We start from the raw sequence: 19,904 nt of genomic DNA, 5'->3' as shown, positions 1-19,904 counted from the left end.
GATTTTTAGTTGGGCGTAAAAACATACAAGCGCTCTGTCAGCGATATTCATTCCAGGAGTGGACAACTGGGAAGCAGACTTCCTCAGCAGACATGATCTCCATCCAGGAAAGTGGGGCCTCCGCCAAGAAGTCTTCACAGAGGTGACAAGTCGTTGAGGAGTTCCTCAAGTAAAAATTATGGCATCTCGTCTCAACAAGAAGCTTCAGAGATATTGTTACAGATCGAGGGACCCTCAAGCAATAACAGTGGATGCACTGGTGACACCGTGGGTGTTTCAGTCGGTGTATGTATTTCCTCCGCTTCCTCTCATTCCGAAAGTTCTAAAGATCATAAGAAGAACAAAGATTCGAGCAATCCTCATTGTCCCAGACTGGCCAAGGAGGGCTTGGTATCCGGATCTTTAGGAATTACTCATAGGAGATCCCTGGCCTCTTCCTTTGCGCGAGGACCTGTTGCGGCAGGGGCCGTGCGTGTATCAAGACTTACCGCGGCTACGTTTGACAGCATGGCGGTTGAACGCCAAATCCTAGCCGTAAGGGTATTCCCAGTGTAGTCATTCCCACACTTGTTCAGGCTAAAAAAATAAAAAAAAGGGGGGTAACATCTAAACTTTACCACTGTATTTGGAGAAAGTATGTTTCTTGGTGTGAAGCCAAGTAGGCTCCTACGGAAGAGTTTCTGCTAGGACGTTTTCTCCATTTTCTACAAGCAGGTGTGGATGCGGGCCTAAAATTTGGCTCAATTAAGGTTCAGATTTCAGCCTTATCGGTTTTCTTTCCTCCCTTCCAGGAATTCATACTTGCGTGAAAGGTGTCTTGCACATCCAACCTCCTTTGTGCCTCCAGTGGCACCATGGGATCTTAATGTGGTGTTGCAGTTCCTTCAATCACATTGGTTTGCACCTTTACAGAAGGTGGAGTTGAAGTTCCTCACTTAGAAAGTGGTCATCCTGTTGACCTTGGAATCTACAAGGCGGGTGTCTGTGTTAGTGGCCCTGTCTCACAAGAGCCCTTATTTGATCTTTCATGAAGATAGAGCAGAATTGAGGACACATCAACAATTTCTGCCGAAGGTGGTTCATCTTTCCGCATGAACCAATCTATTGTGGTGCCTGTGGCCACTGACGCCTTCGTTGAGTCAAAGTCTCTGGCTGTGATCAGAACTTTGAAAATTTATGTTGCCAGAACGGCTCAGATTAGGAAAACAGAGGCTCTGTTTATACTGTATGCTCCCAACACGATTGGGTGTCCTGTTTCCATGCAGACCATTGCGCGCTGGATCTGTGGTAAGATTCAGCATGCTCATTCCACGGCAGGATTTCCGTTACCGAATTAGGTGAAGGCCCATTCTAATAGAAAGGTGGGCTCGTCCTGGGCGGCTGCCCAGGGAGTCTCGGCATTGCAACTTTGCCGAGCAGCTATTTAGCAAACACTTTTGCTAAGTTTTACAAGTTTGATACATTGGCCGATGATGACCTCAAGTTGAGTCATTCGGTGCTGCAGAGTCATCCGCACTCTCCCGCCCATTCTAGAGCTTTGGTATAACCCCATGGTTCTTAATGTGACCCCAGCATCCTCTAGGACGTATGAGAAAATAGGATTTTAATACCTACCGGTAAATCCTTTTCTCTTAGTCCGTAGAGGATGCTGGGTGCCCGTCCCAGTGCGTACTGTGTCTGCAGTTATTACTTGTGGTTACACACATGTTGTGTTACGGTTCTGGTCAGCTTGTTGCTGCAATTGTTCATGCCATTGGCTTGTGTTCTGTTGAATGCCACGTTCTGCGGCATGCTTAAGGTGTGAGCTGGTAAGATGCTCACCTTGGTTTAACAATAAATCCTTTCCTCGAAATGTCCGTCTCCCTGTGCACAGTTCCTGTAACTGGAGTCTGGAGGAGGGGCATAGAGGGAGGAGCCAGTTCACACCCTTTGAAAGTCTTAAAGTGCCCATGTCTCCTGCGGATCCCGTCTATACCCCATGGTTTTTAATGTGACCCCAGCATCCTCTACGGACTAAGAGAAAAGGATTTACCGGTAGGTATTAAAATCCTATTTTTCCTTTCACTGTATAGTTATGTACCTGCTGTATTTGGTTAAGAGTCTGTACATAAAGTGCAAAAAACATGTAAACCTGCTTAAATGGGCATCTGCCTATTAGTTATTTGCCCATTCCTGGTGATGGCGATCACATACAGTAGCTTTTACTTTCACCAAGGGGACTCTTGTGATGCTTCCGTATGCAATGGGATGGGGAAGCCTTTTTATCATTGGTACTCTACAAGTATTCCTACATTGTAACCTTTTTATTTTTTATTTTTACTTTAAGTAAAAAAAAAAACACATACTTTATTTATTTATTTATTTTTTATTGAATTTGGAAAAGGAAGTTGGACTTCCAGCTTCAGCATGCATGCAGGAGCATGTGTTGAGAGTTGATTACTAGCCTGTCAAGTGTCAAAGGGGAGATTCTGAATGGTCATAACAAATAGACTCATCAGTGTAATTGTGTAGTGTGGTTCTGTGGCTGATTACAATCAGGTAAAATGGAGACTTTAAGTCAGCAAGCCAAATCATTTGTTAAATTCATATTTGTCCCTTATTAAAGGAATGATCTGGCAAACTTGTGCCCAGCATTACTCTCCAAGTTCCATGCATGGTTACCAGTGGCAGACTTTACCTATGGACTGCAGGACTGCTGCCACCCAGGCAATATCTGCCACCCCGATCTGTGTCACTGTAGCCAGATACACTCCATGATTGTACTGGCTTCACTGTGACTAGCAGTGACTTCCTATTGGAAATCCTACCTGTCAGTCACAGACACTATAGTACAGGCAGTCCCATTGGGAGGTGTTTCCTCCATTTGGGACTGCCAGACTGGGCTGCGATAAGCACAGAGCTGGCACAGCCCAATCCGATCCCGTCTCTATGGACTGCAGCTGATGCAGTCCATAAAAGCTGAGTGTTTATGCATGTGCAGTCACACCGCGATATCTGTGCATGCACTGGTCCCGTAACCTGCCAGATCCATTGCGCAGGTGCCAGGGCACGGCCTTCCTGTCTCCCCTCTGAGGGCATGGAGGTAGCGGAAGCCCACCTACTTAAAGTAAGTAGGAATCATCGCTGATAGTTACTGACTATGTTGCATTACCTTCCAGGAGTTCCTGGAGGGGGAGGTCCCAAGGGTAGCTGTAAAGGGGCATTGTGTGTGTATTGCGTTATCACTGCCCTGCCCACTTTATTGCATAAGTGAAAAGTATATTGGAGAGTCTGTATAATAACAGATCTCCATGGGGTAAATTTACTAAGGTTTTTGTATCATCAGATTTTGAGGTGATTTGCTGGTGATTTTGGGTGCAGAGGAGGTGTTTTGATTTAGACCACAAAGCTGATCAGAACTGCCGGTTCCCAGCTCTGCTCAGCCTGTCAGAGCACAGCAAGAGCAGGGGAAACGGGGGGAGAGTCCTACTTATCACTGTTCCCAGGTGGCATTGTTATCACAGGTCTCATCCCCTATTTTTTCACAATGTGATCTTCCTACTTAATTAAAGGGTTTGGAGTAGTTATTCAGGAAAACTGCTACAAAAGCAGTTTAATATATTCAGGTGGTACTAAAATAATGTGGAAACGGTGTGAAAACCCTTTTTCACATTATTTTAGTTAAAATAATATGAATAAATATGCCCGTAAATCTGCAAATATAAACTCAGTTCAAATTGTACTTGATGAGCCTATGCTCTTCATACAGTCTATTTCTTCACTATTAATCTCATACATACAGTATAGCTACACATGCAAAGCTACAGTATGTAAATCAGTATGACAAAAGTGCATCTGTTTCACCTTTGCAGCCTGATTTCCTTGTGGTGCAGTGGGTATGGCAGATGTGGGGGACACCTGCTGATTCCTGCTGCGTCTCGCCTGCCTCTGCCATCTCTGGGAACAGGTCATCCAGCCTGTACTTTGCATTTCAATGCAAATAGGCGAAACATTTTCAGAGTCCTGGATCATATACTGGGAGAGGAATTAAGTTACAGAATATAATGGTTTTTTTTTATTTTTATTTTAGGTATAAAATGTATATAAGATATTATATATTACACTGGGGAACAAAAAAACAAAAAAAAATGTTCTTGTTGCCAAGGGTTTAAGATCGGTTTGCGAGTACTCACGGGTCCTATTTTCGCATTAGATCTTCGCTATAGCTGAATAGGCTACAGTTTTCAAATTAATGAAAAATTATGAAATTCAACAATTTTCTCCATTTGGAATACCTTACTAGTCTATGCCACTTTACTTAACTGGATTGACTTCGTTTTGCTTTTTTAACAACTGCCCTCTTTCAACAATAACAAGAATGTGTTTTATTTGTGAGAATGTAGCTGGTAGTCACGTTTGAGACACATACCACATTCATATCTCCTCACCAGGGGTTAAAGTGAGGGGGGAACGAGGTGGAACTTAGTTCCACCACCTGTAATGCGAGGGGGAACTAGTTCCACCACTTCCATTGCTCTGCAAAGTAATTCCAACAGAAAAACCTACCTCATCACCTACATCAATAGATGATGCAGGTGGCGCTAGTGTTACCGATGAGCTGCAGCCACCTCCCCCTTCCTCATGTCCTGGTGGCTTCATGGTCCTCCTCCATTTGCAGCCGACCCCTCCTGGTACTCACATACGTTGTGTCTGTTGGACAGCATTCACCCCCTTCCTCAGGTCCCAGTGGTTTAATTTTCCGGGACGGTGTATGAGATGTCATGCTGTCACCGCTGCTGAAGTGAAGAGGAGCCATGAAGAGCAGGCTCTGTGCATCTTGAAGACAAAATGAGAGGTGGATGAAGGGACAAGAGAGGTGGGGAAGCTACTTAAGGGATACAGGGCATGGAGCTCCTGGAGGGACAAAGGCGTTGAGCTGCTGAAGTGAAAGAGGCAGAGATGTGTATAAGGGGCACTACTGTGGGCATTATGTGTATAAGCGGCACTATGTGGTCATTATGTGTAAGGGGCACTACTATTGAAAGCATTATGTGTAAGGGGCACTACTACTGTGGGTATTGTATATAAGGGGCACTACTGTGTAGCATAACGTGCATAAAGGGTACCACTGTGAAGTGCAATGTAAATAAAGGGCACTACTGAGTGATGTAACCTGAGTAAGGGACATTACTATGTGGTGTAATATAAACCAGGGGCACTACATGCGGTGTAATGTGAATAAGACTGTATTACTAATTTGAACTGGGGGTACTATTATGTGATCACACTGCTTCTTTGTGAGATCAATGTCCCTTTACAAAGTATGGGAAGTAGGGCTCTAATTAATAGTTTGCGGGGAGGTGCCGAAAACACTAGCATTGGCCCTGGCTCCACTTAATGTAAGGGGGGGGGGGGGGGGTGGAGGTGGCAGGGAAAATTAGTTCCACCACCTCTCTAGGACCACTTTGAGCCCTACTCCTCACTTACGCTGGGAGGAGGTGTGGCAGTCCACTGCTGCTGAGCCTGCTGGGACATCCACAGACCACAGCCACGCCTACTCCCAGCATACAGGGAGGAGCAACAGAGAGGAACGAGTGATCCAGTTAGCATACATCCTCCTGTTCTTTTGTTCGGCCCCCTCTGTCCCACCACAACCGATTTACCGCCGGTTGGGCTTGTTTTATTCAGTACGTCCACGGCTTATGTTGGTAGTTAGCACTGAATGTGTGAAACACAACTTTTTGTCATAAAAGTTAGTTCTTCTCAGAGACGGTGTACTAACAACCCTGATGTTTTTTGTTATATTTGTGGCAAATATAGTGTTGCAAAAGAAAACATACAGTATAACTGTATTCATAAAACAAGTGTATCAGGCTTATTGATAAGGTGTCACAAGCTTGTACAGTTTTCTATAGAGATCTACTGAATACTAGCTTGTGGCACCTTATTATGAGTTGTCATATCATATCACCAGATTTTTCATTAGCATATCACTCAGAGCCACTCTAGGAGAAAAGCTACTATGCCGATCACTGGGCAGGTCAGATAAATGTTTTGATGCTCTATATCTATTTATAGTTAGGGACCCATTTATCAGAAAATATCTGCGGCTATAATGAGTGTTTTCAGGGGTTAGCTGCAAATATTAAGTATTCCTGGCATGTATGACAGAGGGACCGCAGCAGATATCCCCAGTACTTGTTGCTTTTCCTGCATTCCCGCAGCTGATTCCTGCTGTGTCTCGCCTGCCTCTGCCATCTCTGGGACTAGGTCATCCAGCCTGTACTTTGCATTTCTATGCAAATAGGTGAAAAGTTTTCAGAGTCCTGGATCATATACTGGGAGAGGAATTAACTTACAGAATCTAATGACATTTTTATTTTAGGTATAAAGGTATAAAATATATTATATGTTATATTATCCAGGGGCAATCAGTACTGCTTCGCTGACGCTCACCACCATCTGTGTGATGCTGGTTATATTCTCCCTGCATTTGTGTTGTATTCCTCAAAGTGATTACATTATTTCCCACATTAGCCGCATCCCTCAGGCTCTGGGCTACTCACCGCATCAGTAGCCAGCAGAGGGTTCCCCCGGAACCATCCCTGGAAGTCACTGGACTGGACGGTTTGTGCATCTTATATATTAAATTGTTCATAAGATGTTACCTCCTGATCCAGAAGCGTTTAATGGCTAACGCTCCTGCATACACACCAATGTAATTGTATCAGTCGTTATCTAGCTATCTATCTGTACCTAGCTTAAGTTATGTCCGGCCAGGCGGATAGTTTAAGGAGGACACATCTGTATATTGCTTTGCTGCTGCTCGCTACTGCTGCAAAAGTTTGCATTAAGTATCAGTTCTTTTCAGGTGTAGTGGATCCCTCCGTAGTACCTGCTTCAGTGAGATCCCTACCCTTGAACCACGTCATTCTTTCTTGGTCCAAAGAGTATGCTTTCTCACATGCAGGAGGAAGTGATTAATAAAATTTGCAACATCGGACACGAGTTACCATAGTTACATTTTTTTTATTATATTGATGGATGATATTATAGCGGTGTGCCCAACAGAATGTACAGGTGTTGCAAGCCTTGCTTATCATGCCCTACTCCTGTGTGGATGAATGCAATGTACTTAAATATCTTTGATGTAGTAGGAACGGTCTCAGCAGAGACCATTCATGTATGTGGAGATTTTTCAGTGGTAAAAAGTTTTAAAAGAAAATGTTTGGACAAAAAGTTTGTACAAAAAATGACCACAACTCTGATCCTCCCAGCAACACCCATATACATCCAAATATGTATTTCTACGCGTTGTGCAAACCCTTATTCATATCATTTGTGGTCTTTATTCTGGTAAATGTTTTGGTCAAGTTCTCATTTTCTTACCTCTAAAATGTACAAATGATAGAGTTTTATTTATTTTATTTGAATCTTAAGTTTTCTGTCTGTAAGGTTTGCACACACCCACGAATATATGATCATGCAAAATGATTGTTTATTAGAAAATTGTTAAAAGATTGTGTGTAAATTACAAAATAATCCATCAAATATAGATAACTATTGGTTAAAACCCCTGTACTGTAAACATAAATCTAATGGTAGATGCCTACAAGTTGGTAGGTGCATAGTGGATATGAGCAAGAAGGTTAGTCCACACGTTGCCTCAAAACCAGAGTAATAATAATAATAATAATTTTATTTATATAGTTTTTATGATAAGAGGATACAGGTGATAGAAGAAAAACAGCAGTCAATAAGATAAGATATCATTTACTACTGGCCTAAAGTACTGTACAGCGCAACAGCACTGTAGGGCAGATTTAGTAAGCCAGGTGAAGTGATAAAGTGGAAGGTGATAAAGTACCAGTCAATCAGCTCCTGTCATTTTCCAAACCCAGCCTGTGATATGACAGTTAGAAGCTGATTTGCTGGTGCTGGTGCTTGTTGTGTCCACTGGCGCCGAGAGAGGGGGGAGAGGGTACAAATTACCTGGGCCCAGGTCTGATGGAGGGGCCCAGGTCTGATGGAGGGGCCCAGGTCCCCCCCCCCACCCCTTACCTGGAAGCAGCAGCTGCAGCTTTTCTTCTCATCCCAGCACATGCTGCTGAGTGCTGGGCTGCAGTATGGCCAGAGAAATGCTTAAAATAAAAATAAAAATCTGTATTTTTTTCTAAGGGTGCATGGCCATTCCTCCCGTGATTAGGCCTTGCCCCCTGAAAAGTACCTGGCCCAGCCAGGCTCTCTACTGCCCTGGTTGTGTCTCTACAGGCTTGGGAATATGCAGACCCTCTTATATAGCCAAGTAAACAACCTATGCCTGCAGTCTAATCAACATGACTTTTAGGTCTGGTGACTCTGACATGTGATGTTATTTTGGCTGATGAGTCATGCACAATAACACAGACAGGTGGGGGAAGTGTAATAGGTTGGAAGAATCACAATTGAGAGATTTTGTGCAAGTTTTTCTGTTTGTTTTTTTTTTTAAGTGGCAATCATTTGATTTTGACATGTAAATGATTGGCACTTAAAACCCCCCAAAAGATTGTGCATGGAGGCTCTGGCTAGTACTATTAGACTTAACCCAATAAAAGACTTTCTTGGCTAGGCAGACTTAGCATGATTAAAATTAATGTTTTGCCCAGGGTGCTTTATTTTCTCCAGACACTCCCAGTCCATGTCCCGAAGTCATTGCATAATGCAGTTGGGGACTTTGTATGGGGTAATAAGAGACCGCGTTTCCGACATACCATTCTTTTTTGACGTAAACATATGGGGGATCTACAGCTACCTCATTTTTCCTTGTATTATGATGCAATCATTCTCCATAGAATAATGGAATAGTCACGTACAGATGATATTAAGCAGTGGGTTCTTATAGAAAAGGCGTCAGTTCCCTCGTTGATTGCCCAGTACCCCTGGCGTTCCAAAATCCCTATTATTTCTCAACCCACTATTGGCCCTACACTTGCACTATGGAATAGATTAAGGATCCTCCCGTATGTCTCCTCAAAACTTTCCCCCCTGACACCACTGTTCCATAATCCTGATTTTCTTCTGGGTATTTCAGGTCGAGGCTTTGATTCCTGAAAATTAAATGGGGTTCTATGTGTCGGCCAACTGGTGGAAAGCGTGGAGATGATTCCCTTCCCCAGGGCCATAACTAGGTGTGTGCTGAGTGTGCCTGGCACACAGCGCACTTGTGGGAGCGCATTGTGCGCTGTGCAGAGCCGGATTAAGGGGGGGGCCCGGGGGATACGTACCCCGGGCCCCCCTTTCCAAAAGGGCCCCTTGCTACACCGCAGATCGGATCTCTCTTCCGATCCGATCTGCGGTGCTGTGCTCCGCTCCCCGGCTCCCTTAGAACAGATTGACATGCGGATGAGCGTCCGCATGTCAATCTGCGGTCTCCTCTCCCTCCCTGCTGTGTTGGAGGGACACGGAGCGCATCGCGCGTCTCTCCTGTGTCCCTCCCTGGCTCTCCCCCGGCCGGTCTAAGGAAGTGCCGTTCGTGAGCTCTGATTGGCTCATGAACCGGCACTTCCTGTATTAGACCAGCCAGGGGAGAGCCAGGAGGGACATAGGAGAGACGCGCGATGCGCTCCGTGTCCCTCCAACACATGGGGGAGGGGGGGAGCAGGCACTTGGGGCATATACCTGGCACTGTGGGGGGCAGATCTGGCACTGGGGGCATATACCTGGCACTGTGGGGGGCAGATCTGGCAATGGGGGCATATACCTGGCACTGTGGGGGGCAGATCTGGCACTGGGGGCATATACCTGGCACTGTGGGGGGCAGATCTGGCACTGGGGGCATATACCTGGCACTGTGGGGGCAGATCTGGCACTGGGGGCATATACCTGGCACTGTGGGGGGAAGATCTGGCACTGGAGGCATATACCTGGCACTGTGGGGGAATATCTGGCACTGGGGGCATATACCTGGCACTGTGGGGGAATATTTGGCACTGGGGGGAGCAGGCACTGAGGGGGCATATGTGGCACTGGGGGGGGGGGTATATGTGGCACTGAGGGCATGTACCTGGCACTGTGGGGGAATATCTGGCACTAGGGGCATATACCTGGCACTGTAGGGGAATATCTGGCACTGGGGGCATATGTGGCACTGGGAGCATGGCCCTAGCAACAAGCACTACCCTCTAGCAACGAGCATGACACCCAGTGCATGAAACCCCTGGCAACGAGCATGACACCCTGAGCATGAAAACCCCTGGCACCGTGCATGGAACCAAGAGCATGAAACCCCTGGCAACGAGCAGGTAATTTAAAAGTAATTAGAAGCCTTACTGTAGAACTTAATGTGTAATGGGCATTACGGTGTGTGGCATAATGTATCACGGACATTGCGGTGTGTGTCATAATGTATCAGGCATTACGGTGTGTTGTATACTATATCACGGGCATTGTGGTATGTGGTATAATGTCTCAGGATCATTGTGGTGTGTGTCATACTGTGTCACAGACATTGTATGTGCTATAATGTATCAGGGGCATTGCAGTGTGTAGCATAATGTATAACGGGCATTGCGATTCCTGTCATAATGTGTCACAGGCATTACGGTGTGTGGCATAATGTGTCTGGGGCATTACAGTGTGTGCATATTGTGTCATGTGCATTATTGTGTGTGGAATAATGTCTAAGGGCCATTGCAGTATGTGGAATAATGTATACTGGGCATTACTATAAGGAGGAAAAATGACAAATAATGTAAGGGGCATGAATCAGGATTATTTTTCTTTCCTGTGGTGGCCAACGTATGGGCGTGCAGGTTGCAAAACTGGGGTATAAGGTAGTCTTTTCCTGCAATGCCACGCCCTCCACGCAAAGCCACGCCCATTTCGACAAAGCCACTGTTAGGGTCTCCTGCCCTGTGCTGCCACGTCGTCATGGCAACCGGGAGACAAGTGCTAGTGGAGTAACCTGAGCGCAGCTGATACTCCGGTTCGGGTCTTTTGCTGTGCAGTGGTTATAGGCTCTGTGCACGGCAGGGGATCCGGTGCTGGTTTTTGTGCTCACAGTCTGTGAGGTCTGAGTGGGGCGTGGACAGCACCTGCTTTATAAGGCCTCTTTTCAGGGTAAGCAGATGCTGCTGAATCTTTGTTGGTTTGTCAGTTCATGAAAGTTAGCCAGTACTGTGTAGCTTTGTATTTGTTTGTTGCTTACTGCAAATAGGCCTGGGGATTTGGTATTACACTCTGCCAATCCAGACCTAGCAGTAAGACTGGAGTCAGTCGTTTAGCTTGCTGGGGTTCTGTTACTACTCTGTGAACTTAGCTAGTTTGCGGCTGTATTCTAAGACTTGCCTGTCTAATCCTGTCTCACTGTGCTAGGTGTCAGGGGTCAGTTTAGTGGCAGTAAGCTAAAACCTGTGCACTGCAAGTGAGAAATAGGATTGTGGAGACTCTCCTTGTGTCTATCATTCCATCTCTGACCAAGGAGTTTACTGCCACACCCGTTGGTAACCCTTTAGGGTTTTGCTGTTGCCCTTAGCAACAGCATTTCGGGTTCTCTACGTATTAAAACACAACATCTTGCTTTTTCCATCTGTGCAGTTCTAATACAAGGGAGATACCCAGTTCCTTAGCCTCTGGGCTTCTCTGTTCACTTTGTGTGTATTTTGTTACCCTATTACCTTCTGTGTACGTTATGTCATATTCCCCAGTTTGTCTGTGAGTCCATTTGTTTTGCATAACAGTTCAAACACCAGTACATTCCTGCAGACACTGGAGTGCATAACAGTTCTGACACCAGTACTTTCCTGCAGGCACTGGTGTGCATAACATATTCAGCAGCCTAATACTCCTGTTGAAATTTTGTGGGAATATGGAGCATACCCCTCAAAATACGTTGCAACAGGTGGTCGATCAGGTGCAGGTCCTGACTCGACAATTTAATGATTTGTCCATTAAAATGCACACCTCCCAGGCTGCTGGCGGAGCTCCCGCAGCAGCAGCACCTGCAGGGGTTAAGGAGCCGAAAGTAAATCTCCCGGATCGTTTTTCTGGAGATCGCTCGCAGTTCTTTTGTTTCAAGGAGAGCTGCAAGCTATACTTCCGGCTTAGGCCTCAGTCTTCTGGGTCGGAGATTCAGCGGGTGGGCATAGTGATTTCCTTGCTACAAGGAGACCCACAGGTCTGGGCATATGGGTTGCAGCCTGACTGTCCGTCGCTTAAAAGTGTTGATGCTTTTTTTACGGCACTGGGCATGTTGTATGATGACCCTGACAAGACGGCCTCAGCCGAGGCTCAGATTTCGATCCTTAAGCAAGGGCGAAGGCCAGTTGAGGTTTACTGTACGGAGTTTCGGAGGTTGGCCCATGATACCCAGTGGAATGACCCAGCCCTGAGACACCAGTACCGAAGAGGTCTTTCTAACCAGATAAAGGACCAACTGGTACAATATCCCTTGCCTGATAGCTTGGATCAGCTCATGCAGTTATCCATCCGGGTGGATAGACGGCTGAGAGAGCGTAGGCTTGAAAGGGAGACTGAGATTTCCTTCCTTCCCAAGGGAACCTCAGACTCTGAGAAATTTTCTGAGGAGCCTATGCAGATTGGGGCTACCCGCCTCTCCTCGCGTGAGAAGACGCGGAGGAGACAGCAGGGGTTGTGTTTGTACTGTGGGAATAAAGGTCATGTGGTAGTATCATGCCCAGAAAAGCCGGAAAACTTCAGGGCCTGAGGGTGATGGGAAATATCCTGTCAGGCCAGAAGTCAGAATTTCCCAAGAAGACTTTTATCATTCCGGTGACCTTGAAGATCCTCGGTCAAACTGTCAAGACTGAGGCCTTTGTGGACAGTGGGGCCGACGGGGTTTTTATGGACCGCCAATTCGCCCTGAAACACTCTGTTCCCTTAGTACCCTTGGCATCGGAAATTGAGATTTGTGGGTTAAACGGGGAACCATTATCCCAAGGTAAAATTACCTCTTGCACTAGCCAGATTTCTTTGTTTATTGGAGCCACACACTCTGAAAAATTGTCCTTTTATGTGACTGTCTGTACTTTTGCCCCATTGGTGTTGGGTTTACCCTGGTTAAGGGCCCACAATCCTCAATTTGACTGGGTCTCTGGGGAGATTCTTAGTTGGGGTACTGATTGTTTCAGGAGTTGCTTGAGCCTTCCAGTCAGGCTCTCGCAGCTAAGTTTGCCAGGATTGCCAGGGTGTTATGCAGATTTTGCGGACGTGTTCTCCAAAAAAGTTGCAGAGGTACTACCTCCCCATCACCCCTATGACTGTGCCATTGATTTGTTGCCAAATGCTAAGCTTCCCAAGAGCAGGTTGTACTCCCTGTCACGTCCTGAGACTCAGGCTATGGCAGAGTACATTCAGGAGAACTTGGCTAAGGGATTTATCAGACCTTCACAGTCTCCAGTTGGGTCGGGGTTCTTCTTCGTGGGTAAAAAGGACGGTTCGTTGCGACCCTGCATCGACTTCAGGGAATTGAACCGTATCACGATTAAAAACTCATACCCACTGCCTCTCATTTCGGTCTTGTTTGACCAGCTTCGTACTGCCACCATTTTTTCTAAGATTGACCTACGCGGTGCGTACAATCTAATCCGAATAAGAGAGGGGGATGAATGGAAGACTGCCTTTAATACCCACTCAGGGCATTATGAATATTTGGTGATGCCTTTTGGGCTCTGTAATGCCCCGGCAGTCTTCCAGGATTTCATGAATGATGTGCTCAGGGAATATTTGGATAGATTCTTAGTTGTATACTTAGATGACATCCTAATCTTCTCCCATTCCCTGGAGGAACATCGGAAGCATGTACGCTTAGTCCTCCAGAAACTCAGAGACCACCGGCTTGGGGCGAAGCTGGAGAAGTGCGAATTTGAAGTTCAGCAAATCGCATTTCTAGGATATATTATCTCCCCAGAAGGTTTCCAAATGGAGGGTTCCAAGGTACAGGCAGTCCTGGATTGGGTGCAGCCCACTAGTTTGAAGGCGCTTCAGCGTTTCCTGGGCTTTGCAAATTTTTATAGACGATTTATCGCTGGATTTTCGTCTATAGTGGCGCCCTTGGTGGCACTCACTAAGAAAGGGGCGGATGTTGCTCACTGGTCTTGTGAGGCTAAAGCGGCTTTTGCCCGTCTCAAAAGGGCATTTGTTTCGGCCAAGGTGCTGCGACACCCAGATCCAGAGCGTCCTTTTGTGGTGGAGGTGGATGCCTCTGAGATGGGTATTGGGGCAGTGCTTTCTCAGATGGGAGTGTCTGATAATCGCCTTCATCCCTGTGCTTACTTTTCCCGTAAATTTTCGCCTGCCGAGATGAATTATGACGTGGGTAACCGGGAATTGTTGGCTATTAAGGATGCACTCGAGGAGTGGAGACACTGGCTTGAGGGGGCTAAGTTTGTGGTCTCAATTCTCACTGACCATAAGAATCTGGCATATTTAGAGTCAGCGAAGCGTCTCAATGCCAGGCAGGCACGATGGGCTTTGTTTTTTGCTCGCTTTAATTTTTTGATAACATATCGCCCTGGGTCAAAAAACATCAAGGCTGATGCGCTCTCGCAGAGTTTTGCTCCAATCCAGGAGACCACCGAGGAGCCGTTGCCCATTGTTTCCCCATCATGTATTAAAGTGGGCATTACCCAGGACCTCTTATCATTAGTCCTTAGAGCACAGGAGCAGGCTCCTCCAGACCTTCCGGTAGGTCTTTTGTTTGTGCCTCCTAGGTTAAGACAGCGAGTGTTCCTGGAATTCCATGCCAAGAAGTCGGCAGGTCACCCGGGTATTGCCAGAACTCGGGAGTTGCTATCTAGGGCGGTGTGGTGGCCCTCGGTGGCTAAGGATGTGGATCAGTGGGTTCGGGCATGTGACATCTGTGCCCGAAATAAGACTCCTAGAGGGGTTCCTGTTGGCCCATTACATCCACTCTCTATCCCATCTAAGCCATGGACCCACATTTCAATGGATTTTGTGGTGGACTTGCCCAAATCCTCGGGGATGACAGCCATCTGGGTTGTCGTTGACAGGTTTTCGAAGATGGCGCACTTCGTTCCACTGGTTGGGCTGCCATCGGCCAGACGCCTGTCTGAATTATTTATGCTGCATGTTGTGCGTCTCCACGGGTTGCCACTGGATGTGGTCTCTGACCGCGGATCCCAGTTTGTGGCCAAATTCTGGAGGGCATTTTGTTCCGATCTCCAGATTTCTGTCAGCTTGTCGTCAGGCTACCATCCGCAGTCTAATGGGCAGACTGAAAGGGTGAACCAGTCCTTGGAGCAGTTCCTCAGGTGTTATGTCTCCAAGTGTCAGACTGACTGGGTTGCTCATCTGTCCATGGCGGAGTTTGCCTATAACAACGCGGCTCACTCTGCTACAGGGATCTCTCCCTTCCTTTGTGTGTATGGGCATCATCCTAAGGCCAATTCTTTTGACCCCCTGGACTCCACGCCTGGTGGTTCCTCTGTGGTTTCGGTCCTTAGAGGTATTTGGCGGAAAGTGAAGAAAGCCCTTGTGTCTGTGTCATTAGTGACCAAAAGGGTTTTTGATAAGCGGAAAAGACCCTGCAGCTTCAAATTAGGAGACTTCGTCTGGTTGTCTACCAAGAATTTGAAGTTGAGACAGCCATCTCATAAGTTAGGGCCCCGGTTCATCGGCCCTTATAAGATCACCAGGGTTATCAATCCGGTGGCATTTCAGTTAGATCTGCCCCGTTCTTTGGGTATCAATAAAACATTTCATTGTTCCCTTTTAAAACGGGCGATTAGTAATCCTTCTTCCAGTGGAAGACCTTCCCCTCTTCTGATACGTGGCCAGAGGGAGTTTGTTGTTGAAAGGATTCTTGACTCCAAGGTGGTTCGGGGTCGGCTGTCATTTTTGGTGCACTGGAAGGGGTATGGCCCGGAGGAGCGGTCGTGGGTGCGCAGTTGTGATCTTCATGCCCCCAGACTGATACGCTCTTTCTTCTCGCAGTTCCCCGATAAACCCGGTGGTAGGGGTTCTTTGACCCCTCGTCAGAGGGGGGGTACTGTTAGGGTCTCCTGCCCTGTGCTGCCACGTCGTCATGGCAACCGGGAGACAAGTGCTAGTGGAGTAACCTGAGCGCAGCTGATACTCCGGTTCGGGTCTTTTGCTGTGCAGTGGTTATAGGCTCTGTGCACGGCAGGGGATCCGGTGCTGGTTTTTGTGCTCACAGTCTGTGAGGTCTGAGTGGGGCGTGGACAGCACCTGCTTTATAATGCCTCTTTTCAGGGTAAGCAGATGCTGCTGAATCTTTGTTGGTTTGTCAGTTCATGAAAGTTAGCCAGTACTGTGTAGCTTTGTATTTGTTTGTTGCTTACTGCAAATAGGCCTGGGGATTTGGTATTACACTCTGCCAATCCAGACCTAGCAGTAAGACTGGAGTCAGTCGTTTAGCTTGCTGGGGTTCTGTTACTACTCTGTGAACTTAGCAAGTTTGCGGCTGTATTCTAAGACTTGCCTGTCTAATCCTGTCTCACTGTGCTAGGTGTCAGGGGTCAGTTTAGTGGCAGTAAGCTAAAACCTGTGCACTGCAAGTGAGAAATAGGATTGTGGAGACTCTCCTTGTGTCTATCATTCCATCTCTGACCAAGGAGTTTACTGCCACACCCGTTGGTAACCCTTTAGGGTTTTGCTGTTGCCCTTAGCAACAGCATTTCGGGTTCTCTACGTATTAAAACACAACATCTTGCTTTTTCCATCTGTGCAGTTCTAATACAAGGGAGATACCCAGTTCCTTAGCCTCTGGGCTTCTCTGTTCACTTTGTGTGTATTTTGTTACCCTATTACCTTCTGTGTACGTTATGTCATATTCCCCAGTTTGTCTGTGAGTCCATTTGTTTTGCATAACAGTTCAAACACCAGTACATTCCTGCAGACACTGGAGTGCATAACAGTTCTGACACCAGTACTTTCCTGCAGGCACTGGTGTGCATAACAGCCACACACCCTTTTTGCCGGCGCGCGCCTGCGGCGTGCACATTTTTCTACCTTTGCTAGTGCCAATTACGGGGGGCATGGGGGGGGGGGGGGGGCGCCGAAGGATTTTTTGGCTTGGGGGAGAAACATTTCTAGTTACGCCACTGGGCTCAGCTGTCCAATAATGTATCAATGAAACAGCCTGCGTGCCCAGCCAATGACTGAGCGGCAGGCTGCTTCATTCATACTTTATTGGACAGCTGAGCCGTCGCTCAGCTCAGCTGTCCTGTCTGTGCGCCCGCTGCTGCAGTGAGGACGGGATCCGGGGAGCACAGCACCGCAGATCGGAACGGAAGAGAGATCCGATCTGCGGTGTGGCAGGGGGTGTGCTGCTTGGGGAGGCAAATATATATATATATGTGTGTGTATATATATATATATATATGTATATGTGTGTGTATATATATATATATATATATATATATATATTTTCTGCCTTCTCTATTAGGGGCCCCACTCTCTTAAGTGCCCCGGGCCCTCCATGGTCTTAATCCGGCTCTGGCGCTGTGTGCTCCCGATTGGCAGCCCTGGCAGATGCAGAGCCGTTCGACAGTACTGTCAGTGCGGATACCGTGGTGTGTGGCTGTCTTTTTACTATTCTCCCAGGGGGACGGTTGTGCTTTGAGCAGGTACACTGATTCATACACACATGCACATCCCGGTAATGGCCGGGACAACAGAAACCAGAAACTAAAGGTTAAGCAGGACTGGGAGGGGCTTGTGCAGCACACAGCCACAGACTTCACTGTAAAGTGTAATAACCCCACTTCCAGGCTGCAGCAAATATCTGCTACTTCCCCTCTTCGGTCTGCACCCAGGCCGCCAGTGCTCACAGGCAGCCAAACAGGCAGTACCACAGCAGCGGAGCTTAGGGGTAGAGCCCGCTGGTGCTGGGCAGCAGATCCTGACTCCAGTGCCACCTCCTCCTCTCCCGAGACAGCTCAGCCTCTGCCTCCAGCCCAGGTACCCCTGCTGCATGCTAGTGTTTTGTTTTTATGAAAGGGGCGTGGCCACGGAGGTCCACCTCCAACTTTGCCTGGGCCTCTGTGGCTGCTCGTGTGTGGCCCAGCCCTGCCTGCTACCTCTGTGGGACCTGGAGGTAACATGTAGGTATGTGTGTGTGTGGGGGGGGAGGGGGGGTGAATGTAGGGAACATGCTGTGTGTGTGTGTGGGGTGACTTTAGGGGACAGGCTGTGTGTGTGTGTGTGTGTGTGTGTGTGTGTGTGTGTGTGTGTGTGTGTGTGTGTGTGTGTGTGTGGTGACTGGGGGGAAGCAGGCTGTGTGTGTAGTGACTGGGGGATAACAGGGTGTGTGTGTGTGTGTGTGTGTGTGTGTGTGTGTGTGTGTGTGTGTGTGTGTGGTGACTGGGGGGGTAACAGGCTGTGTGTGTGTGTGTGTGTGTGTGTGTGTGTGGTGACTGTAAGGGACAGGTTGTGTGTGTGTTTGGTGACTGGAGGGTAACAGGCTGTGTCTGTGTGGTGACTGGGGGGTAACAGGCTGTGTGTGTGCATTGTGATTGGAGACGCCAGGCTATGTGTGTGTATGTTTTTAATGGGGGGAACAGGCTGTGTGTGTGGTGACTGGAGGCACTGTCGGATCAGGGAGAGGGAGGGGGCACATGGGAACGTTCCCACCCCACCTTGTTTCTGCCACATTTTATGTTCATTAAACAGGGACCTGCGGCAGTGTGGTGCAATGATCGGGCATGCAGCAGTACTGTCAGCGCAGTACTAGCAGGAGGAGGTGGTCCAGCCCCTCCTCTCACCTTTTCTTCCTCACTCTACCGCTGTTGTCCAGCGTCACAATCCAACAAAATCCACAAAAAACAGAAGAGCGGACCTGCTGCTGCTGGCGCTGAAAGGAGGACCCGCTGGTACCGAGACTGATTAGAAGGGGGACCCACCGCTGCCTGAGGTACACAGTGCCGCTTGTACTTAAGGGGGGGACAGGACACAGTGATACTTGTATCGGGGGTAGGGGGACAGAGCAAGGTGCACAGTGCCACATGTACCCCCCCTCTACCCTGCCTCTCTCTCACACTCCTCTTTTTCACCTCTCTCCTCCTTTCTCTCCCCTGGTCTCTCTCTCCTCCCAGCCCCCCCCCCCTTCTCTCTTACCCACACTTTGTCTCCCCTCTTTCTCTTTCTCTCTTTATCTCCTGCCCCCCCCTCCCTCTTTCAACCCTCTCTCTCACACCCCTCTCACTTAACCTTATCTCTCATCTTCCCACTCTGTCTCACCTCTCTTTCTCTATCTCCCTGCCTCTCTCTCAACTCTCTCACCGTCACTCTGTCTCACCTCTCTCTCTCTCTCTCTCTCTCTTTCTCTCGCTCTCTCTCGAACTCAAACTATTTCTCCCCCTCTCCCTCTTTCTTTTACACTCTCTTTTTCTTTCTTTCCCTCTCTCATCTCCCTGATGAAGCCGCTGACTATTGAAGGCGGAGAAACGAGTAAAGAGAGAGACAGGCGTCTGGTGTTGCTGTGTCACCATTTGCATCAAGTCTGCCAGAGGGAGCTGCTACCTAGTGGGATTAAGGAGACTCTTCACTAACGCTGCTCGGCTGGAGCAGGTGAGATAAATGTGGGAGTTCACCGTCAATCACCCACAATATTCTTTGGAGCGCTTACCTGGAGACTGCTTGCTTTTAAAATAAATGCACAGTGTGGTGTATTATACAACACCAATACCTCAGTTAATCCCGTATTTGTGCCTAAAGTGGGATCAATTCATTGAGGGTCGGAGAATATAAAACTTTCATTGTGACATGCATGTGAGAGTCACTACTAACGTTTAAGGATTAAAGTCCGTTGACCAGTGGATCAATTATTGAAAGTGATTATCGTGGGCAGAGAGTGTTTCTATTTGATGTTTTATGAACATATTTATCCATTCAGTAATTCTATCACTATATGGAGATACAATAGTATCTGTTAACATTGCTACATT

At 47.5% G+C, this 19,904-nt stretch overlaps 1 long non-coding RNA gene across 1 annotated transcript in view; it reads right to left on the bottom strand.

The window, feature by feature from the left end:
- LOC135057682 (uncharacterized) overlaps nucleotides 1-8,236 on the bottom strand; it is a 52,141-nt gene extending 43,905 nt beyond the window's left edge. Inside the window, exons 1-2 of the long non-coding RNA XR_010244297.1 lie at nucleotides 8,041-8,236; nucleotides 4,546-4,815 (exon numbers count right to left, since the gene is read on the bottom strand). This is a non-coding gene — a long non-coding RNA (uncharacterized LOC135057682). The remainder of the gene's footprint in view (nucleotides 1-4,545; nucleotides 4,816-8,040) is intronic.
- Nucleotides 8,237-19,904: the final 11,668 nt, after the last annotated feature.

The sequence above is a fragment of the Pseudophryne corroboree genome, chromosome 3, assembly GCF_028390025.1.
Source record: "Pseudophryne corroboree isolate aPseCor3 chromosome 3, aPseCor3.hap2, whole genome shotgun sequence".
In the NCBI taxonomy this organism is placed as follows: Eukaryota; Metazoa; Chordata; class Amphibia; order Anura; family Myobatrachidae; genus Pseudophryne; species Pseudophryne corroboree.
Note: the sequence above shows the minus strand (reverse complement) of the source record. Positions and strands in the feature narration are given on the sequence as shown.